Source organism: Centrocercus urophasianus, unplaced genomic scaffold, assembly GCF_019232065.1.
Source record: "Centrocercus urophasianus isolate 14NV4802_14NV808 unplaced genomic scaffold, USGS_Curo_1.0 seq_14, whole genome shotgun sequence".
Lineage (NCBI taxonomy): Eukaryota > Metazoa > Chordata > Aves > Galliformes > Phasianidae > Centrocercus > Centrocercus urophasianus.
The window spans coordinates 11,988,783-12,007,916 of record NW_024884586.1 but is presented as its reverse complement, the minus strand read 5'-3'; the positions used below and the strand labels follow the sequence as shown (position 1 = coordinate 12,007,916).

The window sequence follows — 19,134 nt, the reverse complement described above, 5'->3', positions numbered from 1 at the left end:
AAACACAACAATGGGAAAAACTGCCTTTGCTCTTTATTCTTCTTTCAGCACTTAATACCACACCTCATGGAACAACTCCACACCTTCTTTCATGTCCTTCCTATCTCTCTGGTACATCCTTCCTCTAACCAGGAGCCAGCTCATCTTCCTAATCTCCTTTTACTAAACACCTTTCTTTTGCTTACAATACACTAAATATACAAATGGCCAAAAAGCACTCTAGATACCCCTGTAGCCTGACAAACTACCCACCTATAATTAGGCAAGAACCTCATCAGCTAACAAAATACTACCATCATGTTCTAACACCTTCTCTTTTCCCCTTGGCTCTAGTTCCCCAACCACTTCCCTCCACCTTTCATGACAGCTTCTCTCTGTATTGCCTTGAAGACTGAGTTTGTGTTGGGGGATCTGCTTTCTATGCTGCTAACACAGACTGTGCAACTGATCAGTTATTAGCAAATAATGACAAAAATTGTGACTTCGTTCATATTTGGCTCTCTTTAGAAGCTGAAACACTTATGCCATAACTGCCACTCTGATGTATAGAGTCTGACATACACTGCTGCAACAGCCCATATTTCATAGAGAAGTATATTTTAACTACTGCCACCACCAGAACTTCTCTTTTTTTTTTTTAGTGGGACTAGTCTGGTTTCAGTAGTAACAACCACTAATTTGCCTACTTCCAAAATAAAAATATCCTTTTCCTCTCCTTGCTTTTTTTTTTGTTTGTTTGGTTGTTTTTTAACAGTTACAGATATTGTGTTTTTACAAAGAGCATCTGCTTGGAAGTTACAGGCTTCTTCTTTGGGGTTGATTTCTGTGTGAGGACTGCACAGAATAAGGAATGTGACTTGGGCACCACAAAAGGGAAGGTGTTCTGAAGGTCCGCATGAGCAGCTTCTGCTGCCTGGGCAGGAGGAGGAAGGCAGAGACCTCCCCAGCAGGGATGGCAGCCCTACAGACATGGGCACAGTGAGCCCTAGGCATGATAAGGCTGAGAGCAGCTGAGCCTTCACATCCCTGTGCTGCCAGTACCCCACTTAGGACATGCAGCTAACACAGCCTAGAGATCGTTCTACATTAACGTTCTTCCAGGGTGGTGCCTGTTGGTTCTACGGACATTAAGCCATAATATCTTCTCACTTAGAGTTACTGGGCTTTTTGGTGTTGTCCAGAACCTGACTCAGGATACAGAAAGACATTTTCTTTTTCATTTCCCATACTACCAACTGTTAGCAAGCTGGATTTCACTTTGGAAAATTGCCTGCTTTTGATAGCAGAGATAAAATCTTGAATATAAATGTTGTCCATTTAAGATTTCATACGTAAAAGCCTTACTTATGATTAACAGACAAATTTTCTCATTGAGACTACTATTTTTTTTACATGAATTAATTCAGTTAACAAACTGATAGCATTTGCTTGCTAAATACATGAAAGGCATAAATGGGAGTTGAGAGCAAAGTGTCCTATCCTAAATAAGGTCCAAGCACAGGCTGCTGGAGGTCTAAGCCAGTCAGCAGCAGCATTTGTACCTTTATTTCAACCCACTGGCTGCCCAGCCTGATGTCATCACACTCTTCTGCAGTCATGAAAGCAGAAGGGTGTTTCAAGGAAAAGACATAACAGGGGTAGTAGAGGGCTTGTAATGGGAAGGATTATGAGTTACAGTTGATAAGAGAGGGTTTGTACAGCTGACTGTTAACTCCTCTGTTCGAGTCAGACACATTCCCCAGTGCCAGGCTGGGGAATATTGATTCAACCAGAATGACAGTAGTTCCATCCAATACATCTATCTGCTCCTCCAGCACTGCTCTCTAGACTATGAAATATCCCAGGGTGGGCAGGTGTTTGTGAAGGAAAGCATTCCCAAACAGCAGCTATCAGTGAAACAGTTCATTGGTGCTCACTGACCATTACTTTGACTGCCATATAGTCTTACGTATTTGTGCATTGAGCAAGCACTTTTATTTGGAACTCTGTTATCTCTTTGATATTTCTTCATCCTGTATTTACCGTGTTAAGAATAAGAAGTTGAGAGACCACCGCCCTGGCATTTTACTCAGCCACACGCTCCTGGCCCCACGTGGCCAGAACTTTAGGGGAAGCCAAACGTCTCCCGCAGCCACGCAGCGCTGGAACACTAGTGAGGGCTCATTCAGACTTTCTGCCTTCATTAAAAGCAGCCAGAAAAAGTAGGGAGTAAAGTTTTCATGCTCCGCAGCCACCTTCTACAGGCAAAGCAAGAAGGAGTTGTGGAAAACATCTTCTTGCTTTTGTAAAAGCCCAGAGCAGCTTCCTCTGTCTCCTGGCCACAATTAGGGGAGCAACATTTCACAGTGCCTCTCCTCAGCTGGCACAGTGAGAGCTGCCCATCCTGTTTTCATTGATTTCTCCAGTGGCTGCATTAAACAATACAATGGAGTATTTATGTGCCTGTGTTGGGAGCAGGTTGTTAAGTAAAACCCACCGTAAATAGAGCCGTTAATTCAGTTGCTGGCATGACCCTCTGTTATCTTCTCAATACCTCCCAGAGGGTATTAGCCTTACCCTTTCGTTTGAGTTGGCAGCAGAGTTATTTTTTTGCACCTGCTGCTCTACTCCGATAACAACACAGGTCAGCTTTGATTTGTTGGAATATAAACAAAAGAGCAAAGCCAGGCATCTGCCTCAACAGCCTGGGCCGGTTTGACAATACAGCTTTTCCCATTGGGTTCTGCACAAATGTACTCTTACGATTCTTACGTGAACTCTCTCCTGCTTCATAAATAGTCCTTTGCTACAGAACAGACTGGTGTCAGGAGGACGGCTCAACACCGTACTTTTCCACTGACTGAAATCCCAAAAGGGCAAAGTAACGCCCTCTTCCAAGACTGACATCAGAAGAGGTGTTGCACAAAACACGTAAAGCAAAATCAGCTGAAAAAAGAGTGGTTTGAAAGTGAGCAGGAGAAACCAGCAAACTGAGTGTAAGGGGCAGAGGATCCTTGCTGAGAGAGAAAGAAAACCAGAAGCATTGGGAAGGTTTGCTTGTCTCCATTCACCTACACGCACTCCACCACTCCAGCTGCTATTTACCAAAATAAATCAATAAATGAAATTCACAAGAAGCAGGCATTCAGCTAGGAACAGACTAATTTTAAGGTCTGCTGAAAACTAAGCCTGCAGAGTTCATCTTCTGTAAAAGCATCCATCTATAGCAATTGCAGAAGCACACTAAAAAAAGGGCTATTTACTGCCCTCAGATAGGGCAGTAAATAGCACAAAGCACAGAAGCGATGGAAGGAACTGGTATTGCCTCCTTATGACAAGTATGAAAATTGAGACACAGAGCTGAAATGATTTGCTAAAGTCATATAAGAAGTCAATGGACGAGTCAGTCCCACTCACATCCTCCAGTGCAAGCTCCATTGCATCATGTTTCCAGCAAAAAATTTCAACATGCAGATGAGCTAAGGATGATCATGGTTTTTTTTTTTTTTTTTTTTGGTTGTTGTTGTTAGGGCAAAGAGAAGACATAAAATAAGGGAAATAATTTTCTGTAGAAAAGAAACCTGTTCAGACGGAAGCAAGTCTCTTCTATGCATCATAGTTATTATGTACCTAGTAGGGATTTGAATGTTAACTTAGTCAAACAATTAAATCTACACTTGAAATATTAAATCAAAAAAGCTGCCCTTGACCTATGCATGATCCTGAAAAAGAGCTAGAAATTCCTGAGCTGGCTGAAATTCAAAATTTCTGTTATGTGGAACTGTGGCTATTTCAAGGCTTTTATTTTTTTTTTTCCCCTTTTAAATCACAACAAACTTTAAAAAGCAAGTTTCCTTGCAGCAAAGAGGTAGGATTCCCATCTCTATGAGCTGGCATGTAAAAACCTATATTCAAGCTGTTCAAGTAACGAAAGCGCAACTCAGCCTGTTACGCAAAACTGTAGAAGACAAAACATCCAAAGCCACACTACGATATCACTGCAGCAAGCAGCAATGTCACTGCGGGGCAGCTGCACTGGAAGCCCTTGCCTTGTGTGGCTCTGCCCATGTGGGCACCTGGAGACTCCCTCGGAGCTTTGCCACTGTGATTCTGGAGCACACTCTCTGCGGTTACCAGATCTGACATCCCAAACACAAGCTGTGATGTGGAGCTTGCCATCCTGATCCTGCTCTTTCACCAAGTGCTGGAATATCTCTTCCTTCTTATTGCTTTTCTTTCCATGTCATTTCTTTTTACTCTTTTACTTTTGCATTCTACTTGATCAGACTGGCTGACCTAGCTAAGGAAGCTTCTTCTTGGAGACCACCAAAGGCCTGGAGCCAATGAGACAGACAAAAACAGCATCTCCAGTTCTCTCTCTATGGCACAAAAATGCCAGGTCCTCCAGCGTCTGCGTGCTGACCTGCAGGACGGAGGCTGGAGGAGTCAGAAGCAGGGAGAAAAGCTCTTTTCCCTCAGTTCTTTTTGCTTCTCTCTATGAGTATTTATCTCACTTAGTCCTTGAGCTAGCTGGAACAGGTTCCACCTACAAAACTAATGAAAATATTTCTAGGCTCTTTCAAACAACCATTCTCTTCTAAAGAATACTTACTAACATCTGAACTATACCAACTTTAACTTTTTAAATTTTTAAATACCATCGAAGCTATACCAACTTGAACATTTTAGGGAGGGGCAGTTAGCAGAGATCCTTATATATCCTTCTTCAGATCCTTGTAAAAGCTGTTTCCGGTTTTTCAGTATCAAAGACGCACTGTATCATAAGGCAGGCTAACACTCTGGTGCTAAATTCACCCAAACCTCATCAGCTTTTCACATTATGTTAGCATTGATTGTGAACGTCACATCCATCAACACAGTGATGCTGAACACAGCAGCACCCAATGCTGCAGTAGCTGCCGACTTCTGCTCGGGGCTCAGGGAAGGGCCGCCCTGGGCACACAGCTCATGCTCCTGCAGGAAAGCCAAGCAAAGCACTGGGCAAAAGCAGAGGGAGGGAGGGAACTCATCACAGAATCAACAGAACTCATAGGCAGCTCAGGCTTAGGATGTTGGCACGAGCAACCCCTCACTCACTGCAGGACAGCACAAGTCACCCATTTCTGTCTGCTGACAAAATACACTGAACACAAGTCACTTTACATTTTAAAGGATTAAATGAAGGAATTATTCAGACTATCAGACAAAATTGGCTGAATTTCAGGCAAATATTTGAATATCTACTTTAAAAAGTTAGGCAAGAAAGCCCATGCAGGCGATAAGGGATGTGCGTGTGCATGTACTTTGTGCAGCGTGTCTGAGTGTATGCCTATCGGGAGTGGCTGCAGACAGACTGAGAAAGATTTGCTGGATTGACTACAATTTGACTATCATCCAAAAATATTTAATCATTTGTGATTTTAAAGGAAGAAGATAAGTTTCTACCTGTTCTTGCACAGTATTAGAGCTCCATCAAAAGTCTTAGGGAGGGTAAAGATATCTACCAGTCCCTAAATGAAGGAAAATCTGTATCTATTTCACTTTGTACATCATGCTTTTGATAAGTCTCTAAGGATATCTCCTTGTCTAATCACCTATTAATTCAGTCTTCTAAAATGTTTTTCATCTTCCTCTGTCAGAGCAGTTGCCTGGGAACATTACGAGTGAAGTCTGCTTTACATGAGTGGCATGGCAGATCCCACTGCGAAAGAGATGAGAACAGCACCTTCAATGTGTCAGAATTTGACTCCCTGATAAAGCCCCTTCATGGCCATGCCAATCTATGAGACAATTGCTTAACCAAGCATACTTTAAAAGTGCATCATCAAGATGCAAGCTTCTACACTGTTGTGCAATAGTAATTATAAGTTTCAGTAAAAACCATTAAGAAAGTTTGGGGGTAATCATTATATTGTTCATTTAGTCTCATTCCTGACCATAGCATCTCGGGCAGTTTTACACAGGATCATTAATAACAGAGCAATATAAATTAGTTACTGCTCACTGCCAGGTGAAAGAGAGAATCCAGAACAGTTTTGAAAAATATATATATTTTTATGATGGTGGCACCAGAAATCTGGACAACAGAGTATATTTTTACACATAGAAGCTCAATCCTTAGAGACCCGCAGGAGCTCAGGAAGCTTTTCTGGCTACAAATGATTGCAGACTGAGGAAATATCTTAAGAGGTTACACCACTGCATTTCCTCTCTAATAGGCAGGATTTTTTATTTTATTCTTCGTATTTGCAGATCCTCCAAATAGAATGGCTTTCTTTTCACCACTGCAAAGCAATTCTTTTTCATTGCTCAATCTCTTTGGTCTATGACCAGCCACTACCCAGCTAGCTGTTTTTTTCTACTAGCTCTCATACTCTTTCCTGTGAAGCACATTTTACAAGATCAGCAAAGGAATAGGTAATGACAACCATGTGCAAAGTCAGCTTTTGGAAAGGGAGCCTTTCAGGGATCGTCCTCATAGAGAGACACACAAAGTGCCAACTGCCAGTTGGTTGCTCCACTGGCTACATGACTCCATGTTTACTCATTCTCACCCATCTATAGGCCAACAACCAACAAATGTCCCAAGCATTTTAGGCATTCAGTGAGGGATTTGCTTCAAGTTGCACCCCTAATACAGCTCAAAACATCTATCATACTAAGGAAAGACGGGTAGCATCCCCAGAAAACAAATTAATTCTTATTTTTCCATATGCCAACTGTATGAACAAACCCTTCTTAGTTTATGCTTTCTATCAGTAGTTTTACTCATGAATTTTGCCTTCACCAAGTCTGCAGTGTCCCTGGTTAATCAGGGGCTGAAATACACACAAACTGCATTATGGGCTGTTAGCACAGGGAGAAGGAGCAGCAGACACCCGAGGCACCTTTGAGGTTGGGTGGGTGACCAAAGCCAGTGGGTTTGCTGAAGATAGGGGGTCATTTTTGGTGCTCATGATGAACTTATCATTAGGAAGAGAACTCCGTAAGTTTATCCTTAAAACCTTAGCAATAGCTAAGTTGCCAGACTGGACAGAAGACTCGACAAAACATCACAAACTGCGCAAGGTAAAGAAATTGTTAGCATTTCTGTTCATTTCCTCATGTGCAGCAATGCCTTTATATTTGATTCTACCACATGCTGACATCATGTGTCATTTGCAATGACAGCAGACAATTAAGCTTGTGACCCTTTTCTTTTTATGTGCTGTTTACTGCAGGAGCACCTAGACTTCAGCAAGAATTCCTTCTTCACAACAGAAGGAAGACTTACGAGGAGAGCACTGTAAGACCATAGGAAATCCCATAGAGGGTGGTCAAACTTCCATCAAAACAAGAAGGGGTCATTCATCTATTTGTAGTTTAGTCTCGGCACGCTGACTTAATTATTAAGCCAGTTAGCTCCGTCTCGCTGTCCTGGTACCATGGGCTATTGCTCCAGTCCATGGAGGTGGTGTTGGCTGTATCGCAGACGGAGCTCAGACAGTTCTGTGCGAACTGAAGCACATCAACAGCAATAGAAAATAAGTAACTGTAGACTCCACAGAACAAACCCTGGTAAGTCTGCAATCAGTGGAAAAATTGCCGGGAGAAGATTGAATGATTTGGTCCCAACATTAAGCTAGACAGATAAGTAAGGGGTGAGCAAAGGAGAGACGGCAAGTATTGATTCTGGAAAGGTGTCGCGGACAGCTCTCCGAGCTCACAAAGGCAAAGTCATTTAACCTCTGCTTTAAGAATTGACCATATATACATCTTCAGCATTACAGAAATTAACCCTCCTAGAATTTATTTGTTTGATTTGCTGTGGGAGAGGCAACAGACTAACACAACAGTCCTGTCTGGACAGAGACACCTACAGAAATCCTTCATTTTCCTCTCTAATCTCTCTTCATCTGTGTCTCTGGATGAATTTTCCTTTTTAGTTTGATCTCTCTCCATCGCAATTTGTTACCTCGCACCTCCCAGACAGAACAAGTACTGATTTTAACAGTAAAACTCACTGGTAATGAAAAGAAGTGAAGTAAGTTCAGTTGGAGCCAAATTATTTGTCTTAGTCCAGCTCTCCAACAGTTTATTTTCACCACGTCTGAAAACTCGTAACAACTTGAGAATATCTGAAGTAATATAACATCGCTGTGGCAATACCACAAGCAAATAATGACAAGCAAATATTTCCCATGTTAAAAAGACCACATTCTATTAACTGAGCTCACCCTCACAGGGATAATAACAATTGTTGTCACCTTACAAACTGCTATGAAGCACTACCTAATTTCTGCTGGGGTAGAAACACAATTCTGCTCTGATACAGGTTTATTTATTACTGTGACTTGGGAAGAATATACTCTTATTTTCTTGGGGGATTTATAATAACCACTAGGACTAGGAAAAATAAAAATAAAAAAAATGCAAGCAAACAACATCAGCGCTATTAATGGTAACACTGTCCCCGCATGTAGGACCAAGACAAAGAGGTGAGAAGGGGGTCTGGAGGACAACTCCACAAAAATCAACCATGCTAAATAAACTTCTGATCCACAGCTTTCAGAAGGGGGAAGGCATCACCTTTTAGGAGAAAAAAAATTACTTCTGGGGGCAGAAACACAAATATATTGACTCATAGTTTTTATGTGCTTGGCTTTGCTGCTCCTACTGCGTGTGACCACTCCTGACATCCAAATTTTACAGAGGATATTGAAAAATTAGAGACAATCAAAGAGATCAAAGGACAGAAAAATGTACAGTGGAACTAACAAAGATTTTTCCGTGAGATGGAAGAGCCTATGGAACTCAACGCATCTGTATAAGACTGATGGTGGACTTGTTCACAGCTACAAACAGCTACCACAGTAAGGAACAGAAATTTGTGACTCAGGGGGATTTTATGTTGGCTATCAAAAGGTAACAGAACCCAGTGGCTGTTGAAGTCAGACCAAGTCAGACTGAAAATGAGACAAAATATTTTTAGAGGAACGGTGCTTAAAAAGTTAATTTAAAAGTTCTGTTGAATTTCCCATTGTTGGACTTACAGGCTTTTATTTTTTTTTCTTCAAGTTTGGAAGTTTTCTAAAATATAAGCTCTACTTCAAGCCCTCTACTTCTGAAAAATTCTGGGAAATCCTGCTGTTATCACAACAATCACTTCTGGTTTTAAAACCTGCAAGGGCCAGGAATTAAAGTGTCATTAATTGCGATATTTGTTGGTAAAGTACCTTAATCCTACTGTTTTTTCTAGTTTTAATTGCAGCTGTTCTCTCTGGTTTCTACATTTGCATTAAGTATAAACCTGCTCTGTTTTTCAGCTGTGGTACTTTCTAGAGTGCAAAACAGATGTCAGAAAAATGGCTTAAATTGCTACCCACAAATTTGCTATCAAAACAGTACTTAAAGGAGTGCTTTTTATTATTATTATTATTATCCCTCTCAAATTTTCACAAATTAGAGGAAATGTTGGTACAAGATAGCTATACTGAATGCAGTGACAAGTGTACAAGTAAAATCACTCAGTGAAACTTTAAGCTCAAAGTCCATTTCTATCTTAACAAAGCAGTTTCATTTCAAAAATGAACATGAAAATGTAGAAGAAAAGGTGACATGCGTTTAGACGCAATAATCTAAAAGTTCACTTCTGATAAAATTAAATAACTCTAAAATTGTGGATAACACAAGAGCACCCGCTTAAAATGCCTCATGGATAAAATACAAATATTTATCATAATGCCCATCACATATATTTTACACAATCATTGTAGATTTCAAGTAACTCTTTCCTTATGTGCACCTCTACCATTCCTTAAACCGAATTTTTAAAGTCTCTTTCTTACTGTGTCTATACCTTAAGGGGCCAATTCTGGTTCTATTCAAATAAAATTACCATTGGAAGAGAAGCAAATTAAACAAGAGGAGACACTGCAGGTCTCTGTTCATGCTGTATTTACCAATTCAGTACTTGAGATCCCTTCTCTGGGGTGCTTTAACTTAGTAGGGACTGAGAGCGACGATTCCCCTCACCACTGGAGCTGCCAAGAGACTCCCTTGAGAACAGAGCTGGGCCAAGTTATAAACTCCTTTAGTATTTCTTTGTCATCAGTACAGTCACCATCAGTACCTCTTCCCTAAACAGACCAGAAGTGCCATCCTAGTGAAGGGTCTCTGTTACATGGCGCTAGTGCTAGTGAGAAGGTCTACTTTCTCATCCCTTGCCTTACTGAACAGATGACCTCTCATCATTTGAACAACAAAATTGACCCCAAAATTATTTTTCTTAGATATATCATAATAACAAGGGTCCTCAGAACCTTTGAGTAATTCGGAGGAAGCCAGTGGCTCAGTGTGAGGTCAGTGACATTCTGCATGAATAAAGATAGTAGATCTGGCCCCAATCAAACATAAACACAAGATTATTTAAACATAAGTAACGTTCAAGTTCAAAATAGGTAAATAGAAGTATATACTGTAATGTTAAAAAAAAAAAAAAAAAAAAAAAAAGCCTTTTGATCTAATGAGCTTAGCTCCTGTTCCAAACTGGGAAGGGAGGGGCTCGGTAGGGTGGGCATGAGTCCAGCAGACAGTTTTTTTTTTTTTTTTTTTCATTGGTGTTAATTTAAAGGAAGCATATAAAAAATAATAACCCAAACACCTTACCTCATTTAGCTGCAGATTCTGGAGTGGAAATCCTTAACTGAGGCAATGGAAAGACAGTCTGAAGAACGGTAGGTAGGGTAAACACAGGTACTAGGTTATCTCTTCTAAAGACTCCCAGGAGTGAAGATAAATGGATGTGATATTAATTTTAAAACATTTTGCTGAACACTCAGGCAGCCAATGGGGGAATTCCTTAGGTCACTTCCTGTTCATTTGATTGGGTCTGCAACGACAACAACCTAGACGAGGTTGGGAGCATTTGCATAAGGCCAGCTCAGTCCTCAGTATTCAAAGAGAACAGGTCTAACCAGGTTACACGTGTGGCTCCAGAACAAAAGAGAAACTTGGTAATGGATGAGGGATTGATTTCTTTGTAGTTGTTTTTTTAAGACCATCCCTTTTTTTTTTTTTTTTTTTTTTTTTTTTAAATGGAGGTTATTTCAGGTAGATAGGGAGATTATAATTATAATGAGGAGAAGTGAAAAGCAGGAATGTCCTAACTTAAAAATAGGCTGGAAATAACATTAGAAGATGCATAGTAGAAAATAGCCCTGTGCTGCCTGGCAGGTGATTGGACAAGCCAATACTATGGACTTGATTCTTTCTTTTCATACTTTGAGCTTCCTGTGAAATGAATGAGTCTCCATAAGGGGGAGTCTCTTGTTCCTCCAGCTTCTCTGGGTATGTGAGAGAAGTAAGAAAAAAGGAAAAACTGCAAACAAAATCTTTAGTTTATGTGTAAATAGGGACGAGTATAAAAAGACAGCTATACAAAGATCAGCAAGGGAAAAAAAATCTGCAGGTGAGCTTCTGGTTTTATATTTATCTGCTTTAAGCTTCCTGATTTTTAGGGTTCTGACCAGCAAGGGAGAGCTAAAACTTTTCTTAAGGCACTCCACAGACCATAGGAGTCAGGCAAAATCTTTTTCTTTGCTCCTCCAAGCCACAGGGAGGGCATTGGATTAGAGGCTTTCACTAATCCAGTCCTGAGTTCAACTCCTGGCTGAGATGAAAAGCACAGAAGGGCTGTTTCCTCATGAAATACTTGGTCTCAAAAGACAGTTCTGAGAATCTGGCCTTGATTATGTGCAAGTTATTTTTCAGCTTGCAATCAGCAACCTGTGTGAGAAATGAGGTACCTAAAATATGAATCCTCACCTATCACAATGTACTGACGTAGGAAAGTTTGAATGTTTTGTTAATTTGTATGCATAAGACAATAATAGCTGAATATTTTTATTCCATGATTTTTCAGAGGTCTATATGAAATGAATTTTCCAGCCACCTTTCATTTTTGGTTCCAGGGCCCTGGAATCTCCCTCTGAACAGACACCAACAAGCACTCTCGGTGCTAGATTCACACATCACAGGGAATGAATAGTCCTTCAACAGTCAAAGACACTATTAATTATTAATCAGGACAACTGTCAGTGTAGAGGAAACATCTCAGACACATTACTTATTCTGAACCTGATTTCAAGATTAATCTCACTCTTGAGGAATGTCACCTTTGTTCCTATCATCCACACTGAAGATATTAAAATCTAAGTTGGTTTTATTCACACTAATAAGGTGTGCCTGAACATAAGTGATGTTTGAGAAGATCCCATTGCTTTTCACCCAAGGTAAAGTCAAGTTTCATGGCTGCTCATCTCGATTCTCACTTATCAAAGAAAGTCGACCCTGAGGAAGAAGGCGGCTGTAAATTTCCATCTTGGGAGCAGTACCATCTTGGAATTACAACACCAAGGGCTAAGGATGTCCATGAAAACAGCGAGGCAACTGTTCAGAGTCTTCACAAGTAAGTCAAGTATCTGTGAGGTTTTTCTAAGTACTCATGTCACCAAGTCTAAGTATTTGCATACCAGTTCATCTCTTGGGTGAGTGTTCATACTAAAGCTTTCATCATTAAAATAATGCCTTATCATCATATCAGCATGAGTGATCAATCCAGAGCAGGAGAACAGGAAAAAGTTAAGAAGTAAGCAAAGAATAAGAAAGTAATAAAGAGCATTTCCCTTCCCTGGAAAGACATCGTTAACAAGGAAGCCACCACATCTTACACCGCCCCCTTGAGTAAATGCTGAAGATGAATGTCTCATCATATGCTGCAACAGCATCACAGGAAGATATGACCACAGGATCTCAACATGGCTACAGATATCAGACTTTTCCTACTGTCAGTAAGGGCACAAGCAAAAGTGGCAGAACTTTGATTCAAATGTGGTACTTAGACTGGTATGTCACTTTGTGTTTGTGTGGCTGCAAGCCTTTTCTGTCTCAGCTCCCAAGGGCAGAGACAGCTCTGGTTGCTAAGGCCCAGAATACTTCCAGACAGACAAAAAAAAAAAAGCACATTGTACCAACAGGTCTGGGCAAGGTGAGGCTAACTTGGCCGGCATACCAGCATGCATTATTTAAGTAGTGTTCTATTTTCAAAGGCAGGGTGCCACACAGGGTGGTGGCTTCTTAAATTTACTGCCCTACCAGGCCAGCTATGCTGCCCCCATGCTCCTGATTATGCTTATTGACACTTACATGTGGTTCAGCACAGAGAGTATTACAGGTGGCTTTTGGAGACAGGCAGACTTTTCCCTCTTCATATTCTTCTGCAGCGCTAGAACCACAAAATTAGCATGATTTTGGTCCCCACACAATTCTAGGTGGCAGAGGAAACATGAAAACCTCTCTAATTAGGAGCTAAGAGGCCACGTTCACAGGATGGTTGTAGTGTCAGTACAGATTCTCAGAATGAATTTAATTGCAACCATCAAGCATGGAGGAAATTATCTAAATCAGTCTAGATTCTTAAATTGGCGTCTGACACCTGACGAAAACGGAGAACAAATGTGTGATAATTTCTACTTTTCCAGTGATATTATTCTATGCTTCATTTGTTAAATTTCAGTGGAATATCAAAAGGAAAGCATAAGAAGCTGATAGGTAGGTTAGACATGCCCAGCAATCAGAACCAAGTGTACAATGTGTCTTCAGTCTTCTACAGCAAAATTAGAAGTGACTCAAAATTTGCTGTAGAATAATACAATTTCTGTAAGAACTTCAGAAAGACCGCAAGGAGCAGAACAGAAGCTATTTCCAAACAGATTTGATGTTACAGGCAAGCACCACCTATTACTATAGTTGCATGCTACCTAGGCTTGCAAGACAATTTTTTCTTTACAGGTTTCTGAATTCTCTGCCTTAGCTGTTTAGATAAACTGAAATTTCCCATCATGTGAGCTATATTCGTATACTTTTCATCCTTAATAGTGTATAATATATCTCCAGGAAATTAAAGAAAAAAAAAAAAAAAAGAGAATACTTTTCCTTACATTAACAGTTAAAACTGCTCCTGCCTTTTTTTTTTTTTGGAAAGCTCAGGAATGGATCACAGCTGGCTATTGAGTTAAAGACATGCTATTTACCACTTTCAGTAAGATCCATCCATGTTTGGAGAGCTTAAAGCTCCTTGTCAAATCAGAACCCACACAATGGACTCCACACTGAGGAGCTGCATACCCTGCAGCTTCCTTGCACACCAAGTGTGCTCCATTTCCCATGTTCACAGCTAACAAAGGCTATTCCTGTTCACATCCACCCTTCTGAAAAGACAGATTTTCCAGTGAGTCCCCCATTTGGCCCAACTGCAACACTCAGTTCATCAAGCAGAGGTCTGAGCTGGGCTGTAGTTCCTGGGTTTAACTCACAGTGATGAAACAACAGCCCTTTCACTTCACATTTAAAATAAATAATGCAGAATGCATACCGAAGAAACAGAAGTAGAAAGACGTATTAACATTGTGACAAGTTGAGCAGTACTGTACTTAAGGCAGAGACAAAATGGCACTCATTTGAAGCCAAGCTAACCAACATTATGTATTCAGGGAGTGGCCCTCAGCTGTATTTGCTGCACATGAATCAAAGTTGCTCTGAAAACTTGTATTCATTTCCTCATGAGTTTTCTTATAGTGTTAATCCTCATGGTATTTGAGGTATTATAGTAATACATTTATTCGTAATATAAATAAACATTTAATGCATGTACAGCAGTGTATTACATTATGTTAATGCATTAGCACTAATACTACAGTATTAGCACCAAAACACTTATTTATCTTTACGCTGCCCTAGTGAAGTAATATAATAATTTATTATCCTTATTTTAATGGGGAATTCTAAAAAGATCAAGGTGAAGGTGTTTAATAATTCAAGGTATCCATTCTGAGATGCCTAAGAATGTGTGTTTAGAGTGCTTGGTTTTCAATAGCTAGGTGAAATACTGAAAGGTCTCTCCCATTCACTTCTGTTTCAGATTTTAGTGCTCAGCAGTTTCATACTTCAGATGTCTTTCTCCCAGGAAAGGAGAACTTTTTCTGCATACGAACAAACGGTGACATCAGTCTAGAAAACAGCTTAAGTATTTTGTCTGGATTTTTCCAAATGTATTCAATCTAAAGCAAAACTCCTTACAGCTCTGTTGGTCAACATTTGGATAAATTATAAGTTAAGGTAGTAACAGTGAGGAGTTAGGCAATGGCCTCAGAGTATCAGCTCTGCATATGATTCTAGGAAGGTTCAATCTCTAAACCGACACAGCTACATGCAACAATATTTCTTCAGCTTCCTCACAATCCCCCATCTGTCATACCAACAACATGCTGCAAACTGGAACTGATGAACTAGAAATAGTTGAGTAACAGAGCTCTTTGGTTTTGAATGCTCTCATGATGCAAAGTTCTCCAAAACCAAGTATGCCTTGGAACAGGCGTACGCTCCAATGAAAAAAGTGATAAAGTGAACCCCCTCAAGTTCCTCCCAGCAAAGCCAATTGCCAGCCAGAAGTACCACCTAAGCACTGCTTTTTCTCCTGTTGGTACACAGCCTCTGTCTTGATTCTTCAGCCCCCTTTTCACAGAGGAGAACTGAGGGAGACGTTTTCTCAGAAAATCCACAGTGATTTCTCTTATTGTGCTAGTCCAAAGGTGAAGACAAGTCTGAGTCCAGCATCTGTTACTGTTATCTGTTACTTAAACAATTTACAGGAAAAACACGCAAGAATCTTTGCAAGGATCACTGCAATTCTGCCCATGGTCAGCAAGAAATATTCAGGGATAAAGAGCATAGAAACCTGAGCTGAGGATAGAGTAGAAAGGAAATAAAACTACAAATAACATTAAGCTTTCCGTGGAAAAGATAAGAGTAGCAAAGGGCTAAAATAAACCAGCAGGGCAAATAGAATACCTTAGTCAAACACTGAAGGAAAAATGTAAATCCTAGAAAGAATATGAGCTTATTATTAATTACGTATTTGTTTCATTCTCCCCTGTTGTACAGGTCAAACCAACTCAGTGTAACAGCACAGTGGCATCCAGCCACTCCTTTGTGCAAGAGCTTCCATTGTTGCTCATACTGGTGGGAATAAACAGGTATGAGAAATGGGGAAGGAGAGATTTCAAATAATAAATAATGGCCGTGGCAAATAAAAATGTGTACCACTGAGGAGATAGTTCAGTGCAGCACCTGATTTGCTTTGCTTTTCACTTGGACAAAAAATTGTAAGGAGTCACTAGGATCAACTGCCAAGAAACCATTTACAAGACCTAAAAGCTGTTTTTTTCATCCATGTGAACCCATGCAGTCCCATAAACTTTTGTGAGATTTTAACAATATATATATCCAACAGCATTTGCGAACATAGCTCTGTGCATTGCCTGTTCAGGTGCCAAAAATCATCGCTTTAGCTATCTGTTACATAAAGTCTCCTTTTCAGTGGTGCTTCTTTCTGTAGGAAATGATGGATGTATATAATCATTTATGTATATCAGAGGGCTATATGCATCAAAGGGGATGAGAAATTGTTGATTGAGTGTTTTGTCATTAAGAATTTCTAAGCCCAAATGGGGATTATTATGAGCCTAGACTATGGAATGCTTTCTCAGAGAAAAGGCATCACAACTTTGTGCAATAGAAGACATTAAGACACAACAGGCACAGCACAATGACCTAATTGGTCTTTTCTACTTGCTGTGGTTTCAATCTCTTAGCAAATACTTTGATGCTGCTGGGACCAAAACAAATCATGCTTTTGATTTTAAGAACATAAAACTATCTTTCCATGAATGCAAGCACAAAGATAAAGAGTACAAATATAGCAAGATAAACTTTTAGTTGGGCACAGATACTCTTTCTTGTACATTCACAGCCTGCAACCTGGTAAAACCACAGGGGCCAGAAAAGGCAAAGCCATTCCTATAAGTGTTGTACCTCACTCTCCCCAAATCTGGTGAATATGGAAGGATGTTTGCACAAGGACCCACTGGTAACTCTGTAGTCAGAGCCATTGATTTCTCAGACATTGGATCTGAAGCACAATTAGAAAGCTCAGAAAGAGATCTTGCATCACAGACACCTTGTTTTTGAAGTACAGAGAAGAAAAAGTAGGGATAAGCACTGTAGGATGGCTGGACAGAGTTCAAAACCATTCTTGTGCATAGGCCCTCATCAATGACTCTACATCACAGTATTTGAGGTTGGTGTTTCATATACAGTATATAAATGTCAAGCGTCTTAGGAAATCTACTTATGCTAAGTGAATCACACCTGCAGCATTTCAATTTTAATCCAATTCTTTTTTGAGTGAAACTTTTCCTAATTTAAGAAAGCTGGATTTCGTAAGGAGTCCTCTTTGTAAACCCTCGAAGAGTACATAGGGTTTGAATATTCCAAACATCAAAAGCTGTTCAGAAGAGAGTTTGATCTGAAATAATCTCCAGTAGAGACCTAAAAGTAGCACATCATTTCTTTATGCTCTGAAAAAGCAGAAGATTAAAAAGTAAGCACAACAGGCCACTAGAGAAGCAGTTACGTATCATAAGGATACACAAAGGAGTCTACAAAATAGGAATGAAAAGTGATAGCAGCAACACTTACTTGAACATTTAAGTTGTTCATACCATAATCAGCTATTTTTCAAGGCAGCCAAACTTTTAAGCTGCACGTAGCGACAAAAATGAAATAGAGACAGGGAATCAAGGACGTCCCTAGACACAAAAACTCATGCACATACTTAGAGCAAAAGCAGTTCAAGGACAGACAGCAAAACACAGGCCCCTGCAGAATAGAGAGCAGACTGTCTGGGATGCCAGGTGTCTGACTGTGAGACTATGGATTTGATTAGTTATGAGGAATTTATGGCACCAGTGCTGCTCCCTTGGGTTGCTCAACTAGGAATACGCCCAACAGAGACCCATGGCAGCATGAATATGTGGGTGACCAAGCTTCTCACACTTCATGACATTGGAGAGTAATAATATTCTATATAAGTGCATTTTCATGAATGCTTGCATGCATGTGGGTGAGCATTACATGACTGAATGACTGAGGAGGGGATAAAGTAACAAACTCATTATGTATATGTCTGTCCTGGTGCATAAATGTGAGCTGAGTGCATACAGATTGGTACATTCATCTATTTGAGAAGAGGTATTAGAGGCCTCCAAGGTTTCAGCCTTCACAGACAGGGAGTGGATATGTCTGCCATAAGGCAAGGCTGGAATAGCTGAACAGTAGCAAATGAAGGGATTTAAGACCTGCGTAGTTACAAAGGACATTAAAAGTCCAAGTCGTTGTTGTTCAGGTTGGCCTTAGGAATCATACCTGGACAGATCGTTTGGGGACATCTCAAAGCAGGCAGCTGCAAGACAGCATGACACGTGCACAGTTCATAGGCTATCCTCCAATCTTGCACTCATGACAGGATTTCCTTTGCCAGCATCGATGGGGGAAGTGAGGGTTAACCCTTGGACACAGCTACAGCAGGTAAACCTTTCCAAACCAGTTTATCCCAACTCCAGTATCTACACAATGCTCAATGCCCGTGAGATGCAAATATCTGGTTTATGATTAACTGTGTTAAAATTCCATGGAACTGCAAGTACTTTTATTTGTTTGTATAATGAAATTAAAACAGCGCACCCTTTCCTTACTAAACTTCAACTTTGCTAGCAGTTAAAAAGAAATATGAAACTTTCAGTAGATATACGTGCTGTATCCTGGTATGCCCCGAGTTCAGCCTTTGTCCTTAGAGTTCTGCTGCATTAATCTTTGAAATGGGCTGTCCATGTCTGAAAGCTATAGTATAACCCAGACACCTTTCACTCTATGACTACCTCACTTTTCTAATGCTTAGATCTGTCAAATCATTTTGACATGTAGCATGATCTCAGCTGAAAGTACACGTACATTCTTTTTGCCTGAAGAAAGGCCCTTTTTATTCAGGTATGTAGCTGTTTGGCCAGCAAGCACTGAAGAGCTGCATTGCCTTTTACCAACGAGGCTGATGGATCCCAGAAAATGACCATGTGAACAGAATCACAGGTAGTGCAGTGAGGCACGCTGGCATGAAGCTGGTACTTCATCATCCCTGTACAGGGTTACTGCATTACATTGCATTACTCAGAATTAATTACTTGATTTATTTAAAAAGAAAAACCTTCTCCCAGGTTTCTC

The 19,134-nt window shown here is 40.3% G+C and overlaps 1 protein-coding gene across 5 annotated transcripts in view; it reads right to left on the bottom strand.

The window, feature by feature from the left end:
• EHF (ETS homologous factor) overlaps nt 1–19,134 on the bottom strand; it is a 90,907-nt gene that overhangs the window by 23,177 nt on the left and 48,596 nt on the right. For 2 of the 5 annotated variants that reach the window (XM_042814875.1, XM_042814871.1), the window contains exon 1: nt 10,627–10,770. The exons of the other annotated variants lie outside the window; for them this stretch is intronic. The gene's annotated coding sequence lies outside the window, so the exon portion shown is untranslated. Of the gene's footprint in view, nt 1–10,626; nt 10,771–19,134 lie in introns of those variants that run through there. 5 annotated transcript variants of the gene reach the window in all.